Source organism: Penaeus vannamei, chromosome 38 (genome assembly GCF_042767895.1).
Source record: "Penaeus vannamei isolate JL-2024 chromosome 38, ASM4276789v1, whole genome shotgun sequence".
Taxonomy (NCBI): domain Eukaryota; kingdom Metazoa; phylum Arthropoda; class Malacostraca; order Decapoda; family Penaeidae; genus Penaeus; species Penaeus vannamei.
The window spans coordinates 22,455,361-22,462,860 of record NC_091586.1 but is presented as its reverse complement, the minus strand read 5'-3'; the positions used below and the strand labels follow the sequence as shown (position 1 = coordinate 22,462,860).

Here is a 7,500-nt window from a genome sequence, read left to right as displayed (position 1 = left end):
GAAAATTACTCAATTCAAATGTCTCCCGCCAATTCCGATACAAATGGCCGAGACCAAAAAACCGTATAATTTGTTATTGAATTTTATCTTTTTATAATTATCAATCGAGGTGGCCTTCAGGGCGTAGAATATATTGAGGCAGTTCTGTGCATAGAAGAAGGGGAGGGGAGAGAGAGAGAGAGAGAGAGAGAGAGAGAGAGAGAGAGAGAGAGAAAGAAAGAAAGAGAGAGAGAGAGAGAGAGAGAGAGAGAGAGAGAGAGAGAGAGAGAGAGATGGCCGGGGGGGGGGGGGGGGGGGATGGAGGGAGGACTGAAGGAAAGTAGGGAGGGAGGGAGGGAGGGAGGGAGGAATGAAGGAAGGGAACAGTAAAGGGAGGGAGCGAGAGAGGAAAGGAAGAAAGTGAAGGAGGGGGAGGCGAATGGAAAGAGGGAGAGGGAGAAGAGGGAGAAGAGGGAGAGACAGGGAAAGGGAGGGAGGGAGAAGAGGGAGAGGGAGGGAGGGAGAGAGAGAAATAAAAAGTATATGTATATGTATACGTGTGTATGCACATACACACATTTGTGTGTATGTGTGTGTGTGAATATTCATGCATGTATGTATGTATGTACGTACGTACGTATGAATGTATGTATGTGTTTGTGTATATGTATGCATGCACATATGCATGCATGTATGTATGTATGTATGTAAGTATATATGTATGTATGTATATATATATATATATATATATATATATATATATATATATATAAGTATATACGTATGTTTATATGTATGTATGTAAGAATATATGCATTTATGTGTGTATTTGTCTTTACACACACATATATATATACATACACACGAATATAATCCACGTACAGAGACACAGATCCAAAAACACAGAGCTCCGTCAGGACCGAACCTCTTGCCCTTTCTCCCCATATTCAAATCTTCCCGCCCCATTTCACCCCCCTTTCCCCCCTCTCCCTCACCCCAACCCCTTTTCCGGCACCCGATTGACGTCACTGTCACAAAAAGCTTCCCGGAGGAGGTCATTTACTTCGGCTGAGCGTCCGTCGAGCTGGTTCTCGGGTTACTTCCCCTTCGATCGATGTCTTCCTGGAGGGACTCGAATCGCTTCCTTATTCGCACACTCGACGATGTGCGAATAAGCGTTTTTTTTTTTTTTTTTTTTGAGGGGGGGGGGGCGAATTAGCGTTTTTTTTTTTTTTTTTTGGGGGGAGGCGAATTAGCGGTATTTTTTCCTTTTTTTTTGGGGGGGGGGTTGTCTTTGTTCTTGCTTTTAAGGGTGGTTATGTGTTGTGGTTGTAGGAAAGTGGTATGTGAGGTTTACTGTATATGAAGTTGAATGTTTTTTTCTTACGCTGTATTCCATATGCATAGTCTGAATCTCTCTCTCTCTCTCTCTCTCTCTCTCTCTCTCTCTCTCTCTCTCTCTCTCTCTCTCTCTCTCTCTCTCTCTCTCTCTCTCTCTCTTACACACACACTCACACTCAAATACACACAAACACACACACAATATATTTATATATTATATATATATATATATATATATATATATATATATGTATATATATGTATATATACATATATATACACGAATATATATATATATATATATATATATATATATATATGTATATTATATATATATATGTTTATTATATATATATATATATACATATACATATGTATAAGTATGTCTGCATGTATATATTTATCCATCTATCCATATACATATACTGAATAAAGATAATGACATACCATCGATATATAAAAGAGGCAGATAAACCACTCCGATTACAACGACCTCCAAGGCGATATGTCCGAGTCCCTAAACTAAGGTTCGTGTATCGTTGATGTGATAACTTCAAAGATTTCAATGATAATGCAAAACTTCATGTGCGTGTGTCCGTATGTATGTATGTATGTATATATGAACGCCTTCATGTGTGCATGTCCGTATGTATGTATGTATGTATGAACGCCACTGGACTAGAGATTACCACTGGGCCTCAGGAACGTAAGTTACAACTAAACCACAGGATTAGAGACAATCACCGAATCACGTCAATCGGAACTACCTAATAACCTAGAGCTTGTGGTGCTTCCTGTACCAGCACGGAACCAAGCTGGCGTTCCTGAAGGCAATGTAATCATTTCTTATCATTTTCTTCATGTTCTTGAATCACACTGCTTGAATCTATATCACTTCATCCCAAGAAAAACGAAATAAACCTTGTAGACATGTTGATCAACCACCATACCTTCTAATACAAAATTCCCTCTAAGTACACACTATGCCAAATAAACTTTAAAAAAAAATAGATATTCACTATGCCAAATAAACTTTTTAAAAAAATAGATATTCACTATGCCAAATAAACTTTTAAAAACTTACCCATATTCACCTGTACTCACTGTGGCACGAGAGACCGAGAGGCAACGACCGAGACACATTTATAATGCTAGGAAAAGTACTTAATCCATTCCTCAGAGACATAAGGCAGATCTGACATTTAGATAGGCTTATCATGCAGATAGTGACATTAGAAAGAGATAAGATAAGGACTAAGTGTTTGTTTACTTTATAATAATAATAATAACAACGGCGAGAATTCACCTTTCTACCCAATTAGCAAGAATGTTTTTAATGATGAAAATTATTATCAATTAAAAATTTTAACATAACAACAGCGAAGAAAATTACCGTTCTTACATAATAACCAAAAAAAAAAAAAAAAGGATATCTAACAAGTTATCACTGTTGTAATTAGCATGGAAATAACAATACCGGTGTCATCATTTTTACATAACTAGTCACCGTATGTCATGCAGGTTTCAGGAAAGTATCTCTAAATAATAACTAAATCCCACTAATAGCAATACCTATGATGACAACTGCAAAGCGAATAAATTATGGATGCAAAATGAAGTCCTAAATTCCCATCGATGTAAACTATTTACAAAAACCATTTGTGTTACTCAGCCATTAATATAACGAAGCTGCTCGGGAAGCTTACAGTCGTTATTATATAACAACAATGTAAAGAATTGGTAATTGGGGGTTACATAAAGGATGGCTACGGCCATGCATATACGTGCGTACATGTATATACTTTGCGCGCACGCGCGCGCGCGTGTGTGTGTGTGTGTGATAGACATATAGATCGAAAGACAAATGAATAAACATATATAGATAGATGGACATATAGATATATATACAAATACATATACTGTATATTTGGTCACTTAATTTCCACACATCGCCGGTCAGATCTTAAAATTAACCATAGATCAAGAAGGGGTCATCCATAATTTTCATCACAAGTTCTTTTTATGTCTACAGCTGATTTAATGCAAATGAAGTGTTTAAATCAATACCGAGATATCTTCCCATGGTCAAATACATCAAATATAAAAAAATTACTTAAACCATCCTGGTAGGAACCGGCGGCGGAAATTTCATCCGATGTCACTTCAGCTGGGTCTTCCAGCTGGGCATCACCAAAGGCAGAGCCAAAGTCCCATAGAATGACAAAAACCTTCAGTCCTGCAACACTCTGTATACGTTTTAGATAAATTTTTACAGGTTCAATATAGCATTTTCTTGTTATACGTCTAACACATTTTCTATAAAGAGATGCAGGTGCATTTTATGTTGTTGAGTGTTGTTACATTATTGGCATAATGATGCACTTATTGTATATTGATTTATGCAATGCATTATACAAGAAAATCCCACATTCACCAGACTCTGACCGCACGCACTGTAAATGTAATCTACTATTCATCCGTTTATAATAGTGTATGGTTCAATCCTATGATCTATATCCATTTTCTTTATCATCTAATGTTAAGAAAACGGCAGAAATGCTTCTACGGAAAAGAGGCCAGCCCTGCTAGCAACACCGACATGGCGCGAAATTTGAATCATGGCGGCCGCCGATTCTCCCATTGACGGATCATCATTATTCATATTTTAAAAAATGTTTAAGAAGCCTGTCTTAAACCCCTCTCCCCCCCGCATACAGTTTGTACGCTCGTGATAATTTTGAAAATTATGGATGACCCCTAAAGGAGCAGACAAGCACATAGGACAAGGTAATACGTCAATTAACGAAATGAGACGACAGCCTTACATTCACGTCCTTTAACTGCTTGTAAGATCTGCTCAAAGTTAAATACGAGACAAGAAGATGAGATATTCAAGCCCAGATATAAAACATTTTATAAATCCTTTCCTAAATACATAATAACAATTAAATATATATATATATATATATATATATATATATATATATATATATATATATATATAGAATAAAAAAAAGAAATTATTTGGCTTGCAGATTCTCCATTTAACCAAACCTCATAAAAATTCGTTAATATTAAGAAATAGCTATAAATTTCAAAATTACTGATGACATTACGTAAAAGTTAATTCATCAAATCTTTGTAGATTCCCGTATAAAGACAATATTGATAACACTTGTAAAAAATAAGATTCCCGTATAAATACATTATTAATTAAACTTGTAAAAAATGATAATGAAAGACAACAAAAAGCCACCTCTTCACATAACACAAATCCCCCCCCCCCCTCCCATTAATACGAAATAAAAATAAGTAATAAAAATCACCTATTTTCACTTCTACTCGTTCTCAATGAACCCCAAGCACGCCCCAAAGTCACGTGACCCATCCCCACGTGCTCCGACCCATGAAAGGTACACAAATACCCTTTGACAGCCGTTATTCTCCTCTCGCTTATAGATTTTGTGGTATCGAATTCTCCTCTCTATCTATAAACGCGCATAAACGTCACCAAGAAGAATAACAGCTGTTGAGTCGATCTTCATTACGAGAATTTATAAATCGTTGGCTTGCCTGAATAAGAATTATTCACACTTTGGACCCATGAAAACGGATAAATAGATTTGTTATCCATTCTTCTAAACTCTTGCAGCAGTTTTTTGTTTGTTTGTTTGTTTGTTTTTGTTTTGTTTTTTTAAGGCCCGACCTAGACATCCATAAACACAAAAATAGATGCGTATCTATCTATCAGATATATATAATTTATCTCTTTATGTGTACGGTAGACATGCAGTTCTGGACTGATAGATAGGCCTATGTATCTATTACTGTGTATATGTATGTCCGTATAATGAACGGTCATGGGGCCGGGCCTCGCAAAATTTTAACAAACAGGTCGTTGATATGAATAAAATGCTTTAATGTACATGGCACGAAAATGATTGCGTCTTCGGAGAGGGATACGTGCGCAACACATTTTAAGCGGTCACGTTTCAAGTCTTGCGAAGGTATTCAAAATTATTTACTATTTGAATGCAAGAAAACCGATAACGAGTGTAATAATGCTCGTAATATGTCTTTCAGAGGATACATGCGCAAAACATTCTGTACGAGGTCTCGCTTGAAATCTATAATAACGAGCGTAATAATGATAATAATATGTCTCTCAGAGGAAGCATGCGCAACACATTTTATGCGGTAACGTTTCAAGTTTTTCGAAGGTATTCAAAATGATTTACAGTTTGAATGCAAGAAAACGGATAACGAGTGCAATAATGGTCATAATATGTCTTTCAGAGGATACATGCACAAAACATTCTATAAGCGGTCACGTTTGAAATCTAATATGCAAAGATATTCAAAATTACCTTTGAGCTGAACCAATAAAATGGGATATAACGACTTCCTTATCAATTCCTTGAACTACTCTCTTGACACCAGAAAGTTTAAATATACAAGGATAGAAAGCACGTCCTTCAGGGGATGCATGCGCAAAATATTAAAGCGGACATGTCTAATAAGCACCGATCTTTTATATCACGTTTGACATTGCAATAACTTATCATGATAAAAATTACTTCCACTAAAGGAACTTTTAATTACTCTTTAATAGCGAAGTATTACTGGAACAGAGATATCATTAAAAGAGATTATCTTCATTACACAAGCTAGGGGCTCGAAGAGAAGTGGTTTAATAAAACGGCAAACTGACTTAACCTCAAACGACTTTCAACTACGGTAAATCTAAACTCAAGTCTGGTTCATTTCATCTATAGACAGCTGCATACCATTTCTATTAACTGACTTACACGTTATAACACCGTATATTGAAATAAGCATTTTCAAACAATAAAGAAACTGAAAGTGAAGAAAAACTAATAAAAATAACTAGTCTGGAGCTTTATTTACGAAAGGTCTATGACTCTTCTTCATTTCGTTTATGATTTGCGCTGGTGCCACATCTCAAAGTAAATACTGCTAATTAGAACAAATATTCATGCCATTATAGACTTTATCCCAACAATCTATTATAATTAAAAGATAAGGCAAATATTGTTGTAGATCTTACCTATTTCATAACGATAATACTACACATCTAGTATATCTAAATGTGATGTGGCACCCTGCGTTTATTGACACTGCGTCAGCTGTTTAGGCGATCGACATTCTGTTTTCTTTTTAATAGAATATAGCATTAAAAATTTAAGAGACGGCTCAATTAACACTCGATATTAAATCAAAAGATGATTTGCTTTCCTTATTATAAAAAAAAAAAATACATTTAGACTCCCAACAAAGTAAATAGAGATATAAAGGCATAGGTAGGTACATACATACATACATACAAATACATAAATATATAAACATATATACACATGGTCTCATAATGACAGGGACCATAACTACTGAATCTTTATTTACCTTATCACTACCGGAAACGACATTTATATAACAACGATTAAGACTTATCTCGTAATACTTTATAGCATTTTTTTCGCATTTGGTGTTTTTATATTTGAATCATTATTTTTTTTCAATCATTTATCTTTCAATGGTTAATAATAAAAAAAAAATAACCATATCCCAAATCAACATTAAAACTATGAATAATAATGAAAAAAAAAGATGTATGGGCAATTGATCATAATTCCCATCTTTAACTTTACTATTTCTGTTGCAAGATCTTTAAGAACTTTATAACTTTTTTTTTTCTTCTAAATAACAGCTAACATTAACTAATAGATCTAGATTATCTCTGTCTCTTTCTTTGTCTCTATCTTTGTCTTACTCTTTCTCTTTCTCTCTCTCTCCTTCTCCTTCTCCTTCTCCTTCGTCTCTCCGTCTCTCCCTCACTCCCTCTCCCTCCCCCTCTCCTCTCCTCCCTCCCTCCCTCCCTCTCCCTCTCTTTTCTTCCACTTCTCCCTCCCCCTCTCATCCTTCCCTCCCTCTCTCTCTCCCTCTCCTATAATTCCACTTCTCTCTCCCCCTCTCATCCCTCCCTCTCCCTCTCCTTTCTTCCACTTCTCTCTCCCCTTCTCCCTCTCCCTTCTTCCACTTCTCCCTCCCCCTCTCCTCCCTCCCTCTCACTCTCCCTCCCCCCTCTCCATCCCTCCCCATCTATATCTCCCTCTTCCTCTCCTTCCCTTTCCCTCCCCCTCCCCCTCACGTTCCCGCTCACCC

General features: G+C 36.3%; 1 protein-coding gene across 3 annotated transcripts in view; it reads right to left on the bottom strand.

Moving 5' to 3' along the window:
• Nucleotides 1-7,500, bottom strand: part of LOC113816457 (transient receptor potential cation channel subfamily A member 1 homolog) — an 89,524-nt gene that overhangs the window by 61,146 nt on the left and 20,878 nt on the right. The window lies entirely within an intron of this gene.